Source organism: Erpetoichthys calabaricus, chromosome 3 (assembly GCF_900747795.2).
Source record: "Erpetoichthys calabaricus chromosome 3, fErpCal1.3, whole genome shotgun sequence".
Taxonomy (NCBI): Eukaryota; Metazoa; Chordata; class Cladistia; order Polypteriformes; family Polypteridae; genus Erpetoichthys; species Erpetoichthys calabaricus.
Genome location: NC_041396.2, coordinates 190,319,051 through 190,344,386, shown reverse-complemented (window position 1 = coordinate 190,344,386; position 25,336 = coordinate 190,319,051). Strand labels below are relative to the sequence as shown.

General features: G+C 38.8%; 1 protein-coding gene across 3 annotated transcripts in view; it reads right to left on the bottom strand.

Annotated features, from left to right (window-relative positions):
- scml4 (Scm polycomb group protein like 4) overlaps window positions 1–25,336 on the bottom strand; it is a 268,399-nt gene that overhangs the window by 196,390 nt on the left and 46,673 nt on the right. For all 3 annotated transcript variants that reach the window (XM_028797625.2, XM_051925146.1, XM_051925145.1), the window contains exon 2: window positions 206–303. The gene's annotated coding sequence lies outside the window, so the exon portion shown is untranslated. The remainder of the gene's footprint in view (window positions 1–205; window positions 304–25,336) is intronic.

The window sequence follows — 25,336 nt, the reverse complement described above, 5'->3', positions numbered from 1 at the left end:
GGGTTTTTGCATTATATGAAAAAGAACCTAAAAAGATCTGCTAAAGACCTATATAGTCACCAACTAAATAAATATATTATGAAAACAAGTGACTATGCAAATATGTATATATACATAAATAAAATAAATAAGACCTTTTTCACATTATAATAGTTGAAAGTGGTAAAATGACATCAGAAAAAAAGTAGATTAACTGAAACAATACCTTCTGTTGTGCATATGGGAGAAGCCATAGTAAGTGTCAATATCCTTTTCTGCATATCCAGTAATGGGTATCATGGACAAGTGCACATTACTTCTTTCCTGGAATAAGAACAGTACAGTGATCAGCTGGTCAATATACAGGATCTGAGGAGTTGTGCTTGATAACACCATTAACTGTAAAATAAAATAGTGTTACTGATGCAAAATATGCTCGTATTCCAATTTTAAAAAATATTTTTTTGCAAAAATGGATTGCTCTATTATTATTTTTTTAAATAGTTGCTGAACATAACTGTAAATGTCAAAGAATAGCCAAGGATATTCAATGATGGTTAGAATAAAACTGCCTACAGAGAACAAAAATTACAGAATTCCTGACATATGAGAGAACCCATTTAATACAGAACATTGCTTTTTTTAATGTGTACAATGATATACTGCAATTCCTTCAGGTGATACAAGTTTTAGGATACTTCTACTGGTGAACCTTCAGTATTAAAGTTTCAATTATGATCCAATTAAGTTAGTCTGAATTCATTAACCTTTTCATCGATTGTTTACTTTCAATTCATTTGTTTTAGAGCAAAAGTATCAATTTCAAAAAAAATACATTAAAATATATCATCTTTTCAAAAAGGTTAGACAGTGAAGCTTGCAATCTTCCAGCCACCTCACCATCCTAACACACAGACCTCAGTGTACATCAAGTGTCCTCTACACCAGTGGTTCTCAACATTCAGTATTTATGGCTCCCTATGAGTCTAAATTTTTGTTCCAACCAGTTTCTCAGTCATTGGTACTTTTAATTAATCTCATTGTTTAATTAGCTGACCATTTTCTTTCCCTTTTCTTTTGCTTTTAGAAAAGTGTAGTACAGTGATCCCTCGCTATATCGCGCTTCGCCTTTCGCGGCTTCACTCCATCGCGGATTTTATATGTAAGCATATTTAAATATATATCGCGGATTTTTTGCTGGTTCGCGGATTTCTGCAGACAATGGGTCTTTTAATTTCTGGTACATGCTTCCTCAGTTGGTTTGCCCAGTTGATTTCATACAAGGGACGCTATTGGCAGATGGCTGAGAAGCTAGATTGCTTACTTTTCTCTCTCTCTTGCGCTGACTATCTGTGATCCTGACGTATGGGGATTGAGTAGGGGGGCTGTTCGCACACCTAGACGATACGGACGCTCGTCTAAAAATGCTGAAAGATTATCTTCATGTTGCTATCTTTTGTGCAGCTGCTTCCTGAAACGACATGCTGCACGGTGCTTCGCATACTTAAAAGCTCAAAGGGCACGTATTGATTTTTGACTGAAAAACAAACTCTCTCTCTCTCTCTCCCTGCTCCTGACGGAGGGGGTGTGAGCTGCCGCCTTCAACAGCTTTGTGCCGCGGTGCTTTGCATACTTAAAAGCCAAACAGCCCTATTGATTTGTTTGCTAGAGATTGTTTTCTCTATCTATGCGACATTCTGTGCTCCTGACACGCACTCCTTTGAAGAGGAAGATATGTTTGCATTCTTTTAATTGTGAGACAGAACTGTCATCTCTGTCTTGTCATGGAGCACAGTTTAAACTTTTGAAAAAGAGACAAATGTTTGTTTGCAGTGTTTGAATAACGTTCCTGTCTCTCTATAACCTCCTGTGTTTCTGTGCAAATTTGTGACCCAAGCATGACAATATAAAAATAACCATATAAACATATGGTTTCTACTTCGCGGATTTTCTTATTTCGCGGGTGGCTCTGGAACGCAACCCCCGCGATGGAGGAGGGATTACTGTAATGTCAGATTTACACTTATTGGTAATTAGTGCATGTGTATTTTTTCAAACTCCAAAGTTCAAGTTCACAAAGTTGCACAGTACCCGAAATAAAAAATTGTCAGATATCAAAGTCGCCGAGAAAAGGCTAGTTGTAGCCCACCATCTAAGTGTCATATGGAAGCTTATCAGGGTACAGAGAAAAGAAAAAAAATTGGCACACAGTGGGAAAAAAAAGTTTGAAATGTCAACTTTAATCATGACATTTTCACTTTAATCATGTAGTTTATTTTGTCATTAAAGTACAACATCATAAACTTCATCATAAAATTGTTTAATTTACTAGTTTCTCAAATACCATCATAACTAAAGTAGCACATTAAATGCTTTTTTGTATGTGTTCTTCTATGTGCTCTGTGTGTGTAAATCACTATGTCCTTCTTAAATGGGCTTTCTCTTCCTCCGACAGGACACATACTGAGATGTATGCTTGATATCATTTTCATTATGATAGGAATTAAAGCATGTTATTAAACATGGGAACACGGTGGCGCAATGATAGTGATGAGCTGGTGCCCTGTCCAGAGATTGTTCCTGCCTCCAGCAAGATACCTGCTGCGCCATGCGCGACCTTCGATGAAATAATTTATTGCAGCAGTACTGCCCCTTTCAAATGCATTAACCCACAATTCCTGTGCTTCCTTTTCTTTCTCCAAGTACCCAACCGCCACACATCGTCATTATATCTAATTACGCACTTTATAACGTGGCTCAGGCTGTGCAATATTATAACTGTATCGTAAGTTTACAATGAGGTAATTGTACTTATAAGTACAAATAGTTCTACAAGGAGCACTTGATGGACTGATTGACAGTGTTTATAGTTCTTGGGATGAAACTGTTTCTGAACTGCAAGGTCCCCACAGGAAAGGCTCTGAAGCATTTACCGTACGGATGAAGTTCAAACAGACTGCGCATGGCTGATGCAGTGTGTGCTTGATGCTGTATACCGATAATCCTCTTTCCGATCAGCTGCTGTAGCGCTGTGATTCCACACTCAGATACAGTGGGATAAATACTCTGAGTGGTGCATTGAGAGTGACAACGCTAAAGCTGCTATGGTATTTGAAATAGTTTGGCCATTCCATGCACCATTATATTGTTACAGGTTAATTACAATCAGATACCTTAAACTAATAAACAATATGCAGTTAATTTCAGTGTATTTGATAAAGCCGTGTCAAGGATGTGGATCTAAAAAGAAAGGGAAATCACACTGGAACAAAAGCAGTGCTTTGACGCTGGGTGCCACCAGTTTGCAAAACCGAGCGGAGAACTTGCGTACAACAGGGATTGAGCTGCCGTGAAAATGTGCGTGGCTTTACGCCAAGTTTAGTTTTTATATATCGCAATGTGAATGTGGAAACTGGCGTACGCAACATTTTGTGCGTATGCATCGTTTATACATGAGGCCCCTGGTCTCTCAGCCTAATGGATCATATGCAAATTCCAGTAAGTTAAAGGGTGTGCACAGCCAAGCCATGTATTTATCCTGAAATTTTATTTGCATTGAAGGTGCACCAAACTGATGGTCAAACATTACCAAAACCATTTTCAGTACAGAAATTACAAAATGTTGTGGTGTTAAGGGTCCACAGCTCTCCCACCAAAGGCCATTTTTAATTAAATAAATAATCGCCGCGCTCGCGGCTTAGCGAGGGGGCGTGGTGGCTGTAGCAACCCACAGGGCGATCTGCGGTGTGGGCGGTTTCACCTAAGTGCACAGGTGGGAAACTGCCCACATCCATGATTGTTCCTGTGGCTAATGGGCTGCAGCTGCCATGTCCTCCCCGCATATATAGCGAAGCGCGAGCCGGTTAAGGGGGGAGAAGAACAGGAAAGAGAGAAGTAAAAGAGACTGAAACGGAGGTTGCAGGAAGAAAGAATGGAAGGGAGAGAGAGCGAGTGCGCCGGTGCGAGTGAGTGAGTGAGTGAGTGAACAAGCTCACAGCAGCTGAACAGACAACCTGGGTGTGAGGCCGACACCCCAGGCGTAGTGGTTGTTGTCGCTCCCGCAGAGCTTTATGAAGGACGGGAGTGACGAGAAAGTGGATGATTCTCCATGGAAGACCGCGGGGAATCGGGACTTGGGAACGTGGTGTCCACCACGTGAGAGCCTTGGCCGTTGGTGGATTTCCCAGGTCACTGTCAGGGTAAGCTGACCGGAGCCGAGAATCGGAAAGGCTACTGACAGATGCAGTAGGAGCAGGTAGAAGGCCAGCTGCAGAAAGAGCATCTCGCCTGTAGAGCAGCCCAAACGGGAGTAGCAGGGGGACAGCCAGAGTAACTAAAAAGCACCGGGATTGTCATTTGTTTTTAAAGACTGCTTCCTGTAGATGTTTGAACCTCGTTTTAAAGGATTGTTGTTTTTGTGTCTTTTAACCTCCACGTTTCTTTAATGGATTGTTTATTTATTTATTGAACTTTGAAAACTGCACTGTTGCACTTTTGATTAGTTCTTTTAATAAAAACACTTTTGCACTTTAAACATCATCCCCTTTGCTCAAATGTTTATTGCCTCACTGTCTAGCTCATCGGTGACATTACCGATGGTGATGGGTTCAAGGGCTCCCTAATAGAAGAGGAGCATGGAGCTGAACCCGCATTGTCACACATGTGCGGTCAAAACTTCTGACATGAAACTTGGGCAAAATTGTATTGTAAGGACCAGATATTTGTTGTATATTAAGAGCACAATTCAGATTCAAAATTGGGATAGACAGAGGTGAATATGAGTTTGACTGATTCTCCCCTAAGTATTTGCCATCGTGTCAAAACTAAGAGAGATGGAATGGGATACTAATTATTGTAGTAATGCAACAATGACCATTTTATGAGAGTTGTACATGGCCTCATAACATTTAGGGTTTGAAATGTCCCAGCCACATTGGAATAAGTCCTTGGAAAATGTTTAGCACACTCAGTGTGTGGCATATTAGAGGCATGCATTGGTAATTAAATAAATTAATCACTTGAGGTGCTGCTATATGTTTTTTATTGCGTCTTATACAATTTCTTGTATTTGGAATTTGTTCGTTTTCACATACTCCTTGGGGTCAGAGTGCAGGGTCAGTCATTGTATATCACTCCTGGAGCAATTGTAAGTTAAGGACCTTGCAGAATAGGATCTCTTTTGGTAGTAACAGGGATTCGAACCAGCAACCTTCCAGATACCAGCACAGATCCTTAGTCTCAGAGCCGCCACTCCGTATTGTAGGAGGCCAGAGAGAAAATATGGCATTAAAAAGAAAACCTGGGTCTGACAATATAGTATTTTGTACAAAATCTGTTGTGATGTGCAAAACATCTAATGTTAACCAATCACACAACAGCTTAACCATTTAAATGTTGAATTACAAGCAAGAGACGCATCTTGCAAAACCCCTCTCCCCAACTATACAAGAACACAAGCAAACTTCTATAACTGTGCTCAGTACCACAGCGCAAAAATGCAATGCATTGTAAGCAGGAAAAAATAAATCAGAACTGCTCGTAAAATATCAGTAAGGGACATGTGTCAGCTCAGCTTTGTGGTATGTTAGGGCTTCAGAGAACTAATGAGTTATGCTGAGCCAGAGTATAAAGTCTCTTCCTTAAAAACCACCACTAAGAGAACAGCAATTCGAACAAATAGTCATGGGCACAAAAACAAAACAGTAAATTATTATTTAAAGATACCACTTAACAAGGCTTCCAGACTGATTTCACTAGTCCAACTCATATATGTTAAAAAAAAAAAAAAAAAAAAGATTGTAAAAAAAAAAAAAACTGAAATGTGTAGGATTCATAGCCTCTACCTTGTCAGGGATTGAATTTCAGATCATAATTATGAAAACTCCCAACCCTAACCTAACTCTGCAGTTTACTTACAGATCCCACATAGTCTAACATTGCTCAGGCTGAAAATGGCAAGATAATCTGTTACCAAAATTAACACTTGCTTGCTTGCAGTACTGAACATTCCAGGAAAAGAAGAAATTACATTTTATATGTGACAATTGTACAGTGTTTCTGGAAAGCAATTGTGCCTGTGCCAGACATTCATCTGACAACACCGGCTGTACAGCTAGCACATTAGAGCAGTTATAAGCTGTTATAATGCTACTGACTTCTGAAACAAAACTTGAAGTATTTAACCATAACCACAGAAAGTACGTTTGAAGAAAAACAGGTGAAGCATTGGGTTTGTGTGGCAGGAAGTGGCACGGGAAATATTGTGAGAGCAAATGGGTGGATCTACACTAAAGATGTGCAAATACTTGAAGCTACAGTGTAATTATAAAAAAAAAATCAGTAAAGGAAACTTATGTCAAAGAAAGATCCAAAGTGTACCTTATAATAACGTTCTTATAGGAATGAAGGATTGATAGCAGCACTTGGCAGTTTGCTAGACTGCCTCAGATCTGAGTAAAGCACTAAAATACAGACAGACGTTAAATTATTATGTGCTTAATTTGCACCTATGCACACTCTTAAAAAGGTCCTGGCTTAGCTTTCCGAGACTTTTAATGAACATTTACAGTAAGCTTATGCAATTCCAAAGAGTGCAAGGAGATAAACTGAATACAGAGACAAAAGAATGGCCGACTGTGACTTAGCATGACTAACTTTATATACATCTTGTTTAGAAAGATAAACCTTTTAGAGCTTCTCCTGCAGGTAGATGAACTTGGTAAGTTGCAATAAATCTGAAAAATGCTATAAAAATATTCCAGGAATTTCCAAGAGTGAAATGTAAATCAATTAAGTTTAACAAGCACAAGTATAAGCCGGGGCAACATGAGGTACACACACAAAAAACAAACTGAGAAGCTCATCAAGTAACTACTTGCTTAAATATTTGTTTTAATTACTAATAGATGTCAGCTGTTTAAATATCTATAGGAGCTGTTCTAGTGCATATCACATGAAGTGCTATTTGTCAACAAAAAACACCACCAGAAATAAAGAGAGAGCAATCATTATAGCGTAAATTGAGCAATTAAAGACAAACGTTTAAAATACAGTTGTGATAAGCCTCTCATTTATTCAAGACAATAGTGACCTCTGATTTTAAGAGACCTTAAGAAAGGACAAGATACATGTCCATTATTTGTCTAATCTTGCTTACTCCACTTCAGAACTGAACGGAGCTGAAGGCTACCCAAGTAATATCGGGCAAAAGGCAAGAACAAATTCTGCATCTAGTTTAGTATATTGCTAACTTTCCTTCTGCGAAAAAATAATGTTCTATTTATCTAAATTGCATAACCAAAGTTAAAGTATTGCAGCACCAGAACAGTTTTCTGTTACAATGACTATGTATAATGACATTATAGGAGGGACAAAATGGGGAAATGTATCTGGAATTTAGAGACAGTTCTATTCAACCCCTTCTCCTGTAACTCTGAAACAATAACCATGTTAGTGGTCGATGCTTAACAACAAACAGCACCATTCTACTCTGCCATTACCATTCTTCACATGAAAGCCTAACCAGCACAAGCTCCAACAGACTCTGTATAAAGTTAGAACTGACAGGTTACTGTAAATGGGAGACTAGATGGTGAGGTATTTGCTATTACCAGTATCTGTCTATCAAATGCAAATGTCAAGCTGAGCAGTGATTTCAAATTTAATCTATTGCGATTTGGGCTCATATCCTGCAATCTTTTAACAAACTGTATAACCCTATGTATCATAATTATCAGAAACTGCAATTACGTCTTGTCACTATTTAGCAAAGCTCCAATCAATCAGCTGCTGATCTAAATCAGCTAATTTTCACAAAAAAACAAAAATCAGTATATTGGCCAATCACAAAAACCAATCCTTTCAGTCTCTGCTTTTATGGTGCTCCTTTATTACAAGGTATTACGGTAATTGAGTCAGAACACTTTTTTTTTTTTTTTTAAATATAAAGCAAACTTTCTGTAGTGTAAACAAAGTAAGTCAAACCTTGTTTAATGCAAATGTCAAGACTGAGAGATGATTGGAATATTTGCCTATATGTTAAAGGAAGTGGAGTAATAAACTGAGAAAAAGGAATCAGAGAAGTCTTACTGAGCAGTTAGATAAAGGAAAGAGAAGCTACTTTTTATATTCTCCATTAAATTAAAACAGACATTGTTTGAGTTTGGACAGCAAACTTGATTTATTTAAGTGCAGCAGCTTACATTTTTAATTGGAAAAAGAACAGGTACAGACGATCATGAAATTGCTGATAAGTAAACAACTGGCTTGTTAGCTTAACAAAAAAACGTGTCTTTTCTTATAAACTTGTTAAACATGTTAGTCTTGTGTCTTCCTTGATAAAGACTTTATGAACATCTGATACATTTGCGACTTTTTTAAAGATTTGTACAGTGTTTATTATTTGCTGCTGTGTGTCATAGAGCATAAGTTTTGGTCAGAAACAAGTACTGCATTACTAAAATGTAATCCATATTTATGATTACATTGCAATTATTATGACCGTCTAGCTGATAAACTGAAGAACAAAAAAAAAAAAACACATACAGTACTCATAAAAACACAGTAAATGTATACAGTAAAAAAAAGCTGTACTGCAATTGACAAGTGTTTTATTTTCTTTTATACCATATGTATTATGGATAAATATCTTTGTACATATTTTACTAGTACATATTTTAAGGAAATTTTATTTATTTTAGTATTTTTATGGTCACTGAACAGTAAGTCTACAGGATTTCATTTTGTTAAAATGAAACACGTGTGGTCTATAGTTTAATTATAAAAATAAACTTTTAATATAGGACATAAGGATTCCACGCATCTGGTCATGCAGGAGCTTAGTGTAAAAAGCATTTTAAAGGAATTAAAAAAAAAAAAAAAAACAACGATCAAGTAATAATGAATCGGTGATCGGTCCTTAATATAAATCATTTTACAAAATATCAAAATTGCTGCCTATGCAGAAAAAAATGTTGAAAAATCTCTATATTTTGAAAAAAAAAATGTAAATATTTAAAGGGGGGATAGGAAAGAAGTACTACTGAAAGTTGTTGGGTACTTGATTCGGACCCCCAGAAGATGTATTGTCCGTAATGCACCTAATACTTTTGTCAATATATCAACCTTTCTTTAGCTATTTAGAATAACTTCCATCAGATTCTTCATCAATGTCAACTTCAGCAATAAAATTTCTCTTGCTTTTGTAAGACTACTATATTAAACCATTCTCTCAAGATAATGTGGATTATATGCACTAAAACTCCATCTTGCAAACCCATGATTTTTCTCTTTAGCTCTTCAATGGATGGTAGTGTCGGATCAGTAGTAAGATTTTGACCTTGGTATCAATTCCAGCTTCCAGTCCTCAGTACCAGTACCAAAATGGTACAGAAGCAAATAATAGATAACCCCCCCCCCCCCATATCACCCTCCATCTCACTCTAGCCTCCCCAGTGTGCCACACAATCACGCACCTCCCTGCCTTGCTGCCATTCCCCTTTTGAATTTTCCAGCACACAGAACTTTCCTCCATGAAGTCTCCAGTATGTCAAAGAGTGAAAGAATGAAGTGCTGAGCACAAGGTCTTTTAAACCTACTGTTTACTTAATGTACCAAAAGTACCAAACTGCTGAGATCGTACGGTTTTAAAATAGTTTTTTAGTACAGTACTGGTATAATACATAACCCTATTGGACAAATGCAATCCAGGCATTTGGACCTCAATACAGAACAGAGATCTAAGTACAAGGTGGAGCATGGCTAGTCTGTTTACTCACCAAAATTCAAATTACCATACAATATGTAAATTGGGTCTGAGGTAAATAAAACGTCAGAAGCCTAAACTTTACATTACACCTCGGATTTCAGGCTTTCCATGCACCTGTAGCTATTCCCATTTACAATTCTTAATCAACCACACTTCCCATGTTCTCATTGTGCACTGAGAGGATGCTGCTACCAAGAAATTCCATATATCCAAGATCAGGTACTAATAGATCACTACAGATTTTTACATAGCCTCCAATTGGGTCACTTCATGTTTTCTCCTTGGTTTTGGAGAGCACTTATAGAGTGTTTGGTCATATATAACAGGAATTAACTAAAATCATTTTCAGAACATCTCACTGATGACCTTTCAATTAAATCTTATTTCATTACCGACATATATGAGGATGTGTAAAAGACAAAAAAACATATTTCTAGCGTTTTGAAGAACAGTGCAATATAAAACTAAAATTATATCTCTTACACAATAATAATCCCTTTTAATGTTTAATATATTTTAGTAAAATATTCTTTAAATGTTTTTGGGAATGTTGGTGAGCGTATGCCGCTGTATATAGAACCTTTAATTCCACTTATAGGTTTAACACCTTCAAAGTGAGGGAAAAGGAAGGCACACTTGCAAAGATCAATTACAAAGAAATTAAACATTAAATCTATATACTGTATAAAAGCCAAATACCACTGACTCACTCATCACGATATCTCCTGAACCATGAGAACTTGAAATTTGGAATGTTACCCTTGGCCCATAGGTGCTCGCTAAGAAATGGTTTTAAACATTTTGTGGTCCAAGTGCGTTCTGTCTGTATGTCTGTCTGCTTTTCACAAGAGAATTACTTAACGGATTTAGATCTGGTTGTTTTCTGCAATTTGGTTGAACTTTCCGGATGATTTTGCGACTTCTCTGATCGCGCCAAGTGCCATAGTTCGTTTGTGGTACCATATTTATGCAAATCCAACAGAGTGGCTGCGGGCCAAGAGCAGGGGGACAGGGCCTTCCTCATTTACTCGCCAGTCTCTGTTCAAGTTGGTCTACATCTCACCACGTGTTGGAGTGCACCTTGCCTCCGCTTAGCTAGCGATACCTGTTTGTTCAACAGACATTATCATCTACAGATTGTTAAGGAGCAATGTTTGACTTTTTTGAGAAAGAGATCAGAATTCCATGTATTTTAGAGGGTATCTGCTGATTGCTGGAGATATCACGGCCATGTGCTTTTCTGTCAGAGCTGAACATGAACAGATATAGTGCCAATGTCTATTGATTTTTAAAGTTTGCCCTGTTTCATTACTATGTGGGCGAAGCCACGGGGTACAGCCCGTATTATAATTGGACAAGTTGCCATGTAAACCTTGAACTTTGTATTGTCAGTGAGGACATGAAGAATTAAGACAGATAAGGACATGAAGAATTAAGACAGATAGGACCAGGAAAGGGCTGTATGAGGCATGGTGGTGTTTTAGAGCAAAACTTAAAAGAAGTGGTGAGGCGGCCTTCTGCTGTTATGCACCTAAAATTTGGAATAGCCTGCCAGTAGGAATTCGCCAGGCTAATACAGTGGAGCACTTTAAAAAACTACTGAAAACACATTATTTTAACATGGCCTTCTCATAACTTCACTGTAATTTAATCCTGATACTCTGTATATCCAATTCATTATAATAACTATTCATTCAAAATCTGTACTAACCCCTACTCTCTCTTGTTTCCTTTTCCGGTGTCCTGTTGGTGGTGGCGCATCTACCCAAAGCACCATGATGTTCCAACAATGATGGATGGATTAAAAGCAAGAAGTCTGTATGACCATCAGCATCAAGTGACTCCGTGAAAAACCCGAACTACAAAGAGGACTATTTCATTTATGTTAGGTAGAATGCCCAGAGGGGACTGGACGGTCTCGTGGCCTGGAACCCCTACAGATTTTATTTTTTTCTCCAGCCTTCTGGAGTTTTTTTTTGTTTTTTCTGTCCACCCTGGCCATCGGACCTTACTCCTTTCTATGTTAACTAATGTTGTCTTATTTTAATTTCTTATTTTGTCTTTTATTTTTCTTCTCTTCATTATGTAAAGCACTTTGAGCTACTTTTTGTATGAAAATGTGCTATATAAATAAATGTTGTTGTTGTTGTTAGACAATCCTAGGCAGGTTTTCTCAATCGCTGCAATGTTCTTGTGCCAAGGAAACCTTAAAGGTGCAGGTTACAGGACACCGGAGAGCCACATTGATCTGATTACATCAAGTAATAACTCCTTGTTCTACACTGGGCTTTCCATCAATACTTGGGGATAAATAAAGATTTGTAATTCTTTGGTGTCCCCTTCCAGAATAAAGTATCAAAATAAAAATGGTCCTAAGGGTAATCTAGTGCTCAGAGTTTTCGTGGCAGTTCCTAAATTACCTCTAGTGCAAAGATATTTTTAAAAAGATATGTAGATTTAAAAAAAATAATTTATTTTTGCTCTTTCGTTTTAATAACCTTGAAAAGTAAAATAATCAGGAAAAATGAATTACATTCAATTTAAACAAAAACGCATCTAATAGTGCATAGTTGCTCATAATCATCTCCCTCTATTATAAAAAGCTGGACACAGACAACTTTCCACCTCAGATGCATTTTTAATTAGTTGAGCTGGCTAACATCTGCCTTTTTGCCCTGACAAATTACACATCAATAATTGATCATTCACAAAATTCCATTAATACATTAATTAAAGAGTCACTCAAATGATACATTTTTGTCCAGTTTGGTCATATATAACAGGAATTAACTAAAATCATTTTCAGAACATCTCTCTGATAACATGTTCAATAAATCTTATTTCAATGGCATTTTTATAATTATACAAGTAAGAGCAGCTAATTAAAATAGTGAACGCCTTTAAAATGAAATCTGCTATAGTTAATAATACAGTTACATTGGTTACTGTTAGTATCAACTATACATACAATAAAAACTACAAATTGATTATTCCTTGCCATCATACCTTTAATTTGGTATACTTCAGGAAAAAAAAAAAAACTATTTTAACACACTTCATCTAGATGCAAGTATAGCTGTAAGAGAAAGTCACTGAAAATGTGCTGGGTACTGTACAATTCTTCAGTTTTGTTCCAATCAGCTGCCAGTTTTCTTTACATAATCATACTGATTTAACAAGATATTCCAGTATGCACCCATTTGTCTCCTTCAGAAGTCACTCTAAACCGAACTGTTTACAAATTCTTAGCTATCTCCAATCATTCTACCTTCCAGGACCTCTAACAGCTGTCAATGTGTTTTACCTGAGGATACCACCACTTGCTCATTATTCTGCCCAATCATCTACATACATACCACAACTTTTCAAACTGTCCTCTGTCATTAAAATGAATCAAGAGTGTATGTACATGTAAATAAAAGATCTGCCACAACTCAATACTTTTAAGGTATTATGGAATTACTGAGTGGTTCAATAATATATAGAGGTACTGTACTCAACATTACAGCCAGAGAATAAAAATAAAAATTAAGCTGAGTGAAATAAGCAAACTCGAAAACTGACCAATATACAGTGAGTTTGCTTGCGAGACATGGATGCTATCCAGTAACCTGAGACGAAGATTGGACTCCTTTGGTATGGAGTCTCTTCGGAGAATTCTTGAGTACCGCTTGGTTGACTCTGTGTCGAAAGAGCAATTGCTAATGGAGTCCTGAATGAGGCACATTATCTGTATTATGAGGGAGCATCAGTTACAGCACTATGGCCATGTGGCGCAATTCCCCGTGTGGGATGGACCGAAGCAGCTGGTGCAGGCCAAGGGCACGCCCACGTGACACCTGGCTGCGGCAGATAGATGCTCGTTTCTGGAAGGTGGAACTGTACCGCGTGTCTGCCTGAGAAGTTTCCAACCAAGATCCTGAGCTGTTTCGTCAGGTCGTGGGTTCAGCAATGCACTGTACCAATGCATGCTCCCTGACTTGACCTGATACAGTGTGTTTAAGGATTTTAATACCACACTTCTGACGTTATTTAACACATCTGTAGGCAATATCTCCAAACAAGTAATGAGGCTGAATGAAATATTAGGAAAAAAATATATATATGCTCACAAAAATGAAAAATTCATAACAGACTGCCAGCAATAACCAAAAAGTAAGATTTATTCTCACCTTCAAAAATAATGGTGATTAAGTACATTTTAAACTAGACTACGCTTCACTGATTATTTAAGATATGCTCCCTGCTCATTCTACTACTACTACTACTTCTTTAGCATGCTTGTAAATGAGGTTTCTTCATTACTTATTTAAATCCTGAAAAGAAAAAAAATCAAGCTACATTTTGCATTTATAGTACATAAGCAAGGCAAAAAGCAACAACACTGTTAAAAAACTAGTTTTTTTTTTCTATCAATGCATCTTTATGAAATTATAATATACTGCTATGATCAAATTCATGCAAACACATGCTCATATTCATAAGAAAAGAAAAACAGTGTCAGGTGAAGGTAAATGAAGGTAAAGTTAACATTACGAAGTGGTTCATTTTGTTTACTGATTCATTACATCTTTTTGTTTTTTGTTTGGGGTTTGTTGTTAGTTATATTATTTATACATTACATACTGAACATACATTTTCTCTTTGTTAACCTTCTATAAAGTTTTAATTTCCCCTTGGGAACAAATAAAGTACATCTATCTGTATATTGTAAAAATCAATGAGTGTTATCCAGCTATTCAAGTTCCAGGCAAAATCTAATGGGTAAGGACCAAACCTGTGGTTTGAAGGTAATCTTTAATATATGAGTGGCAAATTCTCAATGAGGCAGGTTATTGGACAGCCCATAGACCCTCCTTTCACTGCTGTTTGACTCGTGCAAAACCTGTTCTGCAGTATTGCCAGACTCTGAATACAATGTTTAGGAGAAGGGGAAAACTGAATTCAAGCTTGAGTTGTCCGACATAGGTTTCAATAGCAGTGTGGTTTGTCTGACATTCTGTGCTGGGAACTCCTACTTGCATTTTTGAACAATACTGTAAAGAATCTTATTTTTTTCAAGTGGTCTCCTCATAGATTCTCTTGGTGTTTTCCCTCCTCCTCTCCATATCAGAATAACATTGACTTGGACCGTCAGTAATGAGTACACTGGCTAACATTAATGTTTCACAGACCATGTGTCCTGGGTATAATCTCTGTGGCTAGTTGCCATTTGTGTTGACTTTGCACAGTCTCCCCTTGTCTGCATGGGTACTCCAGTTTTCCATATACGTCCTCAAAGACATCCAGGTTAGGCTAACTGGCAATTCTAAATTGGCTTCAATGTATATGCAAATCTGAATGTGTGCATGACTGAGCCCTGTTAACCCCTTCATGTCTTGTACAAGACTGGTTCTGGCTTTGCATTCAATGCTGCTGGCATAGGCTCTGGGCCCTCCAAAAACCCTGAATTCAGGGAGTGAGTTATGTACGGTATGCTCCTTCTATGAAGAATGATAGCAAATAACAGAGGTGCAATACATTCCAACTTTTGGAAAATTTTGCTGTCAACTGCTGCCTCTGTCCCTATGAAAATTTACATCTTCCAGTACATTTATTTTTTTGTAGATTGTAAACTATCTTGGAACTTACATTATGAATTATATGTGAAATATATTTAAACACATAAGCATGTGTTCAAACATTACTTTACAACTCCAGTCTACAAAATAGGATGTTTGTAAGTTGTTTCATTACTGCTAAAAACAGCATATAATTTTCAGTTCATGTTTAATTTGAAAATTGCTTTTCAGACAACATAGTGTCACATGACTCTTTGCAAGTTTATATGAAAAATGAGAAGTGTTTAAAATGTTCTCCTATTAAATATAGCAATAGGTTTTATATACAGTACTTCTCTTACACCACAGAAAATGTCCAGATGGGTAAAAGTAAGTTGCAATGTATGTTTATGACTTTTCAGTGCAATAAAGAGTTAGGCCAAACATGGTTGCATTGATTTTTATGACATTTTCACTGTTTTAGAGGAAAATTTCTACCCTTCTTAGGAATACAATGTTTGTGAGTTAGGGGGATAAAACTATGAATGTCAAACACAAAACAAAGGCAATTCTCCAAGGAAGTATTGATGTCTTTTTTCCTCTGTCATGTGTTAATCTAAACAGAGTGGGTCAAACCATGGCTCAAAATTATACATACAGTTTAGTGTGTGTATGCCTTATACATCTGAAAGTCTTAAATATCAGATTTTGGCCAGTTATTACTAAGATTGTAGCACAAATACCAGTCATAAAGTGCCTTTCAAACCTTAACTATGCAGTTTTTTATTATTTTATATAACTCTATGAACTCCTATGTGTAAAAGGTTTTAAAAAATAAAGGTTATCATGACTCACTTTAATAACCAGCTTCTCAGAAACAGCAGGTCACTGTGAATTACTTTGCAATATTTACAAAGGCATCATGCCACCACTGTGCATGTAATCCCAAGCTAGCAGGGCCTTTTTTCTTTGGCATCATAAACAGACCTTTATTCCATTTCAAGGCATGCAAAGCAGAAAGCTATGCTTCATGCTTAATACCAACCCTAAACTCTAGTTAAATTATAGAAAAGCTGAGTTTCTTTGTGGAGAGCTAGTAGCATGGGCCTCTTCGTGTTAGTCTGCATGTAGCTTATAAATATAAAGCTGCTCTCCTCTTCTTATAACAATAGAGCTAGTCATGATAATGCATTGCAGATTCTAAGTCACCAAGAACAGGACATCACCTAAAGTGATAATGAAAGGGGAGTGAATGAAACCTTTGCAAGCTTTGATGGACACTTAAGCATGGCCCTATTGTGCAAAGGTCATAAAATAAACTGTGATACAACAAGAACACTAGCCTAAATATACAGTAGGTTGGGCATAGATATACTGTACATATAAGTTATAGTAAATAGAGACTGTGGCTTCTCCTAAAGCATATTGTATCCATTTATTTATTTTAACAGCATGTGTTACAGCATGTTCTAGCATTTTCTGATGTGTGTACAAGCTATGCTTAGCGACCAGAACTTCAAGACACACAAAATGCATTTCAACCGGTCATGTCTGTATTGCAGCACACATGCAGAAGCTTAGAGTCATCATTGCCCCATGTACACATTACAGTCAAATACTTACCTGTATGTGGTAATTGTCAGGCTGTTGATTTTCAGCCACAGTTCCTCCCTTGGCTTGTGTTCAGTTTCCTTTTCAAGTATTTTTTATTCATAATTTATTCTTTTGTTTATACTAACATTACCGTTTATGTTTATTATTTGCATTATTCTATTTTTTAATAAGGTGGCACGGTGGCAGCGTTGCTGCCTCGCAGTTAGGAGACCCGGGTTCGCTTCCCGGGTCCTCTCTGCGTAGAGTTTGCATGTTCTCCCCGTGTCTGCGTGGGTTTCCGCTGGGCGCTCCGGTTTCCTCCCACAGTCCAAAGACATGCAGATTAGGTGGATTGGCGATTGTAAATTAGCCCTAGTGTGTGCTTGGTGTGTGGGTGTGTTTGTGTGTGTCCTGCGGTGGGTTGGCACCCTGTCTGGGATTGGTTCCTGCCTTGTGCCCTGCGTTGGCTGGGATTTGCTCCAGCAGACCCGTGACCCCGTGTTCGGATTCAGCGGGTTGGAAAATGGATGGATGGATGTTTTTTAACAGAATATTTGTATTTTGTGGCTGGTTCCCCAAGAGACACCACCTGTCCTCCTCCATCAAGGGACTGCCCTAAATACTACAAAGTCTAAGGGAAAACACAATCCCTTGCAGTACATTGTATATGCTGGGCTTTGGTGTGTTCTCTGTGATTTTTGCTGTGATTTCTTGATTATTTGGATAGTTTTTGACCCTTCTTTGGATTTGTTTGCTACTAAATTGCCTATTTTTAAAGGCAACTCCTTCTGTGCCTTTTGTGCTCCTCAAAGCTTTTTTCATTACAGAGCATTTTGTGAAAATAAAATCTTTAATTGTATAAAGATTCTTTGGTTGCCCTTCACTATACAAGCCAGCATTTACAGACCCTACTTCTACTGCTTAACTCCTAATTTACTTTATGGATGAAGGACAACATAAAGATAATATGAATATTGAAGAAAAATAATTTTTGAGTCTTAATGTACAGTTTGTATTCATCAAATAAAAAAATCAAAAAAGAAAAATGAATTACACCATAATTTACACTTATAGTTACATTCCTTGAGTTTTGTAAACAAATCCTTTACAAGATGTTTTAATATGGGGGAGATCCACCTAAAGAAAAGCAGAACAGTGGCAGTGGCTAACTGGTGAACAAAAACAACATTTATGAACAAAACATTTCTACAGTTTGATGAAACCTAAAGCTGGAAAGATAAATGGGGTTTTGTATACTATATATATATATATATAACAATTATTTCATCAAACTAGAATATTTCTTTGTATAGTAAAAGCCCTACATTACTTAGAACTACAGACAACTGGGTAAACAACAAAATACTAACTTTTGGACACAACAAGATGACTAACAGTTGCAGAGCAGTTAGATTCCAGAAATGGTACCACTTCATAACAACGACCTCTTGCATCTATTAGATACATTTAAACAAGAAGCCTTATATTTGATTTCTAAAATGATATCTACTATCATCATCTATTATCAAGACGAAACAGGTTGTTGTAGTTGCACAGTCAATCGTAGATATATCTAATATATATATCTATGTAACCTTAATTGCATATTATTCTTCCCAAATCCTATAAAGTAAATGTATAGTCCACTAAAACATAGATTTTAAATATATGACATCTGTTTTTATAGATGGATACATAGATAGATAGACAATCTTTCTCTCTGTGTCTGTATATATATATATTATATACACACATATACAGTGCATCCGGAAAGTATTCACAGCGCATCACTTTTTCCACATTTTGTTATGCCATCCATCCATCCATTGTCTCCCGCTTATCCGAGGTCGGGTCGCAGGGGCAGCAGCTTGAGCAGAGATGCCCAGACTTCCCTCTCCCCGGCCACTTCTTCTAGCTCTTCCGGGAGAATCCCAAGGCGTTCCCAGGCCAGCCGAGAGACATAGTCCCTCCAACGTGTCCTGGGTCTTCCCCGGGGCCTCCTCCCGGTTAGACGTGCCCGGAACACCTCACCAGGGAGGCGTCCAGGAGGCATCCTGATCAGATGCCCGAGCCACCTCATCTGACTTCTCTCGATGCGGAGGAGCAGCGGCTCTACTCTGAGCCCCTCCCGGATGACTGAGCTTCTCACCCTATCTTTAAGGGAAAGCCCAGACACCCTGCGGAGGAAACTAATTTCAGCCGCTTGTATTCGCGATCTCGTTCTTTCGGTCACTACCCATAGCTCATGACCATAGGTGAGGGTAGGAACATAGATAAACTGGTAAATTGAGAGCTTTGCCTTGCGGCTCAGCTCCTTTTTCACCACGACAGACCGATGCAGCGCCCGCATTACTGCGGATGCCGCACTGATCCGCCTGTCGATCTCACGCTCCATTCTCCAACAAGACCCCGAGATACTTGAACTCCTCCACTTGGGGCAGGATCTTGCTACCAACCCTGAGAGGGCACTCCACCCTTTTCCGGCTGAGGACCATGGTCTCGGATTTGGAGGTGCTGATTCTCATCCCAGCCGCTTCACACTCGGCTGCGAACCGATCCAGAGAGAGCTGAAGATCACGGCCTGATGAAGCAAACAGGACAACATCATCTGCAAAAAGCAGTGACCCAATCCTGAGCCCACCAAACCGGACCCCCTCAACGCCCTGGCTGCGCCTAGAAATTCTGTCCATAAAAGTTATGAACAGAATCGGTGACAAAGGGCAGCCCTGGCGGAGTCCAACTCTCACTGGAAACGGATTCGACTTACTGTCGGCAATGCGGACCAAGCTCTGGCACCGATCGTACAGGGACCGAACAGCCCTTATCAGGGGGGCCGGTACCCCATACTCTCGGAGTACCCCCCAGAGGATTCCCCGAGGGACACGGTCAAATGCCTTTTCCAAGTCCACAAAACACATGTAGACTGGTTGGGCAAACTCCCATGCACCCTCCAGGACCCTGGTAAGGGTGTAGAGCTGGTCCACTGTTCCGCGACCAGGACGAAAACCACACTGTTCCTCCTGAATCCGAGGCTCGACTATCCGACGGACCCTCCTCTCCAGGACCCCTGAATAGACTTTTCCAGGGAGGCTAAGGAGTGTGATCCCTCTGTAGTTGGAACACACCCTCCGATCCCCCTTCTTAAAGAGGGGGACCACCACCCCGGTCTGCCAATCCAGAGGCACTGTCCCTGATGTCCATGCGATGTTGCAGAGGCGTGTCAACCAAGACAGTCTTACAACATCCAGAGCCTTGAGGAACTCCGGGCGTATCTCATCCACCCCCGGGGCCCTGCCACCAAGGAGTTTTTTGACCACCTCGGTGACCTCAGTCCCAGAGATGGGGGAGCCCACCTCTGAGTCCCCAGGCTCTGCTTCCTCATTGGAAGGCATGTTAATGGGATTGAGGAGGTCTTCGAAGTACTCCCCCCACCGACCCACAACGTCCCGAGTCGAGGTCAGCAGCGCACCATCCCCACCATATACAGTGTTGACACTGCACTGCTTCCCCTTCCTGAGACGCCGGATAGTGGACCAGGACATTTTGTTATGTTACAGCCTTATTCCAAAATGGATTAAATTCATTTTTTTTCCTCAGAATTTTACACACAACACCCCATAATGACAACATGAAAAAAGTTTACTTGAGATTTTTGCAAATTTATTAAAAATAAAAAAAATTGAGAAAGCACATGTACTTAAGTATTCACAGCCTTTGCCATGAAGCTCGAAATTGAGCTCAGGTGCATCCTGTTTCCCCTGATCATCCTTGAGATGTTTCTGCAGCTTAATTGGAGTCCACCTGTGGTAAATTCAGTTGATTGGATATGATTTGGAAAGGCACACACCGGTCTATATAAGGTCCCACAGTTGACAGTTCATGTCAGAGCACAAACCAAGCATGAAGTCAAAGGAATTGTCTCGAGGCACAAATCTGGGGAAGGTTACAGAAAAATTTCTGCTGCTTTGACGGTCCCAATGAGCACAGTGGCCTCCATCATCCGTAAGTGGAAGAAGTTCGAAACCACCAGGACTCTTCCTAGAGCTGGCCAGTCATTTAAGTGAGAAGGGCCTTAGTCAGGGAGGTGACCAAGAACCTATTGGTCACTCTGTCAGAGCTCCAGAGGTCCTCAGTGGAGAGAGGAGAACCTCCCAGAAGGACAACCATCTCTGCAGCAATCCACCAATCAGGCCTGTATGGTAGAGTGGCCAGACAGAAGCCACTCCTTAGTAAAAAGCACATGGCAGCCTGCCTGGAGTTTGCCAAAAAGCACCTGAAGGACTCTCAGACCATGAGAAAGAAAATTCTCTGGTCTGATGAGACAAAGATTGAACTCTTTGGCGTGAATGCCAGGCGTCACGTTTGGAGGAAACCTGGCACCATTCCTACAGTGAAGCATGGTGGTGGCAGCATCATGCTGTGGGGATGTTTTTCAGCGGCAGGAACTGGGAGACTAGTCAGGATAAAGGGAAAGATGACTGCAGCAATGTACAGAGACATCCTGGATGAAAACCTGCTCCAGAGCGCTCTTGACCTCAGACTGGGGCGACGGTTCATCTTTCAGCAGGACAACGACCCTAAGCACACAGCCAAGATATCAAAGGAGTGGCTTCAGGACAACTCTGTGAATGTCCTTGAGTGGCCCAGCCAGAGCCCAGACTTGAATTCGATTGAACATCTCTGGAGAGATCTTAAAATGGCTGTGCACCGACGCTTCCCATCCAACCTTATGGAGCTTGAGAGGTGCTGCAAAGAGGAACGGGTGAAACTGGCCAAGGATAGGTGTGCCAAGCTTGTGGCATCATATTCTAAAAGACTTGAGGCTGTAATTGCTGCCAAAGGTGCATCGACAAAGTATTGAGCAAAGGCTGTGAATACTTATGTACATGTGTTTTCTCAGTTTTTTTATTTTTAATAAATGTGCAAAAACCTCAAGTAAACTTTTTTCACTTTGTCATTATGGGGTGTTGTGTGCAGAATTCTGAGGAAAAAAATGAATTTAATCCATTCTGGAATAAGGCTGTAACATAACAAAATGTGGAAAAAGTGATGCGCTGTGAATACTTTCTGGATGCATATATATATATATACTAGCAAAATACCCGCGCTTCGCAGCGGAGAAGAAGTGTGTTTAAAGAGGTTATGTAAACATATATATATATACATAAACATATATACATATATACATTTATATATACATATACACATCCACATATATAAACATATATCAACATATATATATACACATACATATACACACATACATACATACACACACACATATATATATATATATATACATAGATATATGTGTATGTATGTAGATATACAAATGTGTATATATATGTAGATATACAAATATGTATATATATGTAGATATACAAATATGTATATATATGTGTCTGTATGTGTCTATATATATGTATATATATATATATATATATATATATATATATATATATATATATATATATATATATATATATATTATATATATATATATATATATATATATATATATATATAGCTGATTACCCAGTGGATTCGCTCACTGAGTGCAAGAGAAAAACATAAAATGTATGTATAAAATAAGTTTAATTGCCAAATTTATTTTTCCACAAATAAAGAGCACTTACAATAACATAGAAATCAATATAAACAACATTAACATCATTATCATATGAGAATATGAAGTAATATAAAAGAACCACATTGCATATAAATATAAATTATTAAACAGTAAAATGTTCTTCTATAATACGCTACCGTGGCTATTCGTTTGTCTGTCCAGGATTGTAAATCAGCTGTAGCTCGCAAACCGTTTCACCCATTGACTTGAAATTTGGTACACATATACTACGTCAAGTGTACTATTCGCTTTCCCACACATATGAACATACATATATATATATATATATATATATATATATATATATACACACACACACACACACACACACATATATACATATACATACATACATAGTGCGTTGCAACACGGGCTGTGATTGTTACATGGGAGGGAGAGGACAAATCACAGCTTCCTGCTTTCTAATCGGGCTTGTGATTGCTGCTTTGACGGATGCCCAGATCCCACAGTATTTCCCCTTAGGAGAGGCATTAGGCAAGTGTAATTGAATAGCGGTGCTGCAAGTTATTACTTTTTATGTTTATTTTATTTTATTGTAGAATCAACTCACAGCTGCGCGCACCAGTGCGTGCGTGGCGGATGCGTACGGCTGACGTTTTCATTGTCTACCACCTTCGCTAATTATTCTTGAGGCAGATTGAAGACTTAAGTGCCAGCTTAACTGAAAAATTAAAGAAAACATAGTAAGTTTTAAAAAAAATCAGTTTTAACGGGAAAAGATGCCAACGAAAGAAGAAAGCAGCGGGACGCTAGGGTGAACAGCTGCTCATTAAGCAGCAAGCGCATCAACCTCTGAGCAAAAGAATGGTAAACGTACAGTGAAAGGGGATAAATACTATGAATGGTCATGTCAAGTGTATTCACTCCACGTTATCGTGCAGTGCGCTGTTACTGGTATTTTGATAAAAGAATCTGAATACCATATAAGAAGCGTATAAATTATTAAACAGTAAAACATTAACATTTAAGAAGTAAAGATACATTGAGTACTACTGTACTGCTTTCGGGTATAGTACATTTTTTGTTTGCCCATTACATGCATAAATGTATATATTTTTTGGTGTACCTACCGAAGAACACGCGACATGACCCGGCAGTTAAAAATTTATCGCTCCAGCAATTTTAACTCTGTTACAAAGTCATCTAATATGGTATTGCAAACGGCAGCGGGAGCGTTTCTATAAACTCAATTTAAACTTACTGTTTACACCGTGCTTTGAAGATGCATAGTATGTGACACGTGTTTCACCGTAATTGTGGGCTCATCAGGAGTACACAGTCACTGCACTCCCTTACAGGAATCGATCCTCGGACGTAGAGGCGAAGCCCCTAACGTTGTGCCACGGCGTGTGGTTCGTTCATTTGACAGCATGTAGATCGGGGAAATTACATTGCAGGCATTCGTAGTCTGATTCACAATCTGATTGTATGAGTGGTTACCTACCAGGTAACGCTTGTGGTGGTGAGCAAGTCGGCTAACTTGTGCCGCGGTGCCCTCTTTCAGTTGCGAGAAGCAGATCATACAATGGTTCAAATAGTTTAATATATATAGTAAAATCACCGCGCTTCGCAGGGGCGAATATGGTATTGCAAACGGCAGCGTTTCTATAAACTTAATTTAAAGTTATGGTTTATACCGTGCTTTGTTTCATATTCTTTTCCTACCTTATCAATTGTGTAATGTGTTTTTTGAACAGGTTTCATTAATGGAAGTGATCACTCCTGCTGCGTTCAGTCACTTCACATGAGCCGCTCTCTTGTGTGATGTTGCGATGTCCACGGGTTTATTTAATGTTAGGTAAGACCCGGCAGTTAAAAGTTTCTCGCTACAGCAATTTTAACTCTGTTACAAAGTGATGCAAACTGTCGTTTATACCTCGTGTCTTCTCATTAAACTTGTATCTCGCGAATATGGCATTGCAAACGGCAGCGGAAGCGTTTCTATAAAGTTAATTTAAGGTTACGCTTTACACCGTGCTTTTTTATACCTTGTGTCTTCTCATTAAACTTGTATCTCGCGAATATGGTATTGCAAATGGCAGCGGGAGCGTTTGTATAAAGTTAATTTAAGGTTACGCTTTACACCGTGCTTTTTTATACCTCGTGTGTTCTCATTAAACTTGTATCTCGCGAATATGGTATTGCAAACGGCAGCGGGAGCGTTTCTATAAAGTAAATTTAGACTTACGGTTTACACCGTGCTTTTTTATACCTCGTGTCTTATGAAGATGCTTGTATGCGTCACTCACTTGCTTCTTATTGTTTCGCTGCCTTGTCAATTGTGTAATGAATGTTTTCTTCAGCGCTATTTGGGGCTCCTCCTTCTTTTCTACGTACTGAGTTCACAGTCAGTTCACGTGATTACGTGGGAGGCGTGATGACGCGACACGCAACTCAGTCTCCTACGGCCATCTTGCTGCCTTCCATTACAGTATATGGACAAAAAAGAGGTTCCAGTTATGACCATTATGCGTATAATTTTGAAATGAAACCTGCCTAACTTTTGTAAGTAAGCTGTAAGGAATGAGCCTGCCAAATTTCAGCCTTCCACCTACACGGGAAGTTGGACAATTAGTGATGAGTGAGTCAGTCAGTCAGTGAGTCAGTCAGTGAGTCAGTCAGTCAGTCAGTCAGTCAGTCAGTCAGTGAGGGCTTTGCCTTTTATTATCTATATCACTAATCACTAATTCTCCAACTTCCCGTGTAGGTGGAAGGCTGAAATTTGGCAGGCTCATTCCTTACAGCTTACTTACAAAAGTTAGGCAGGTTTCATTTCGAAATTCAAAGTGTAATGGTCATAACTGGAAC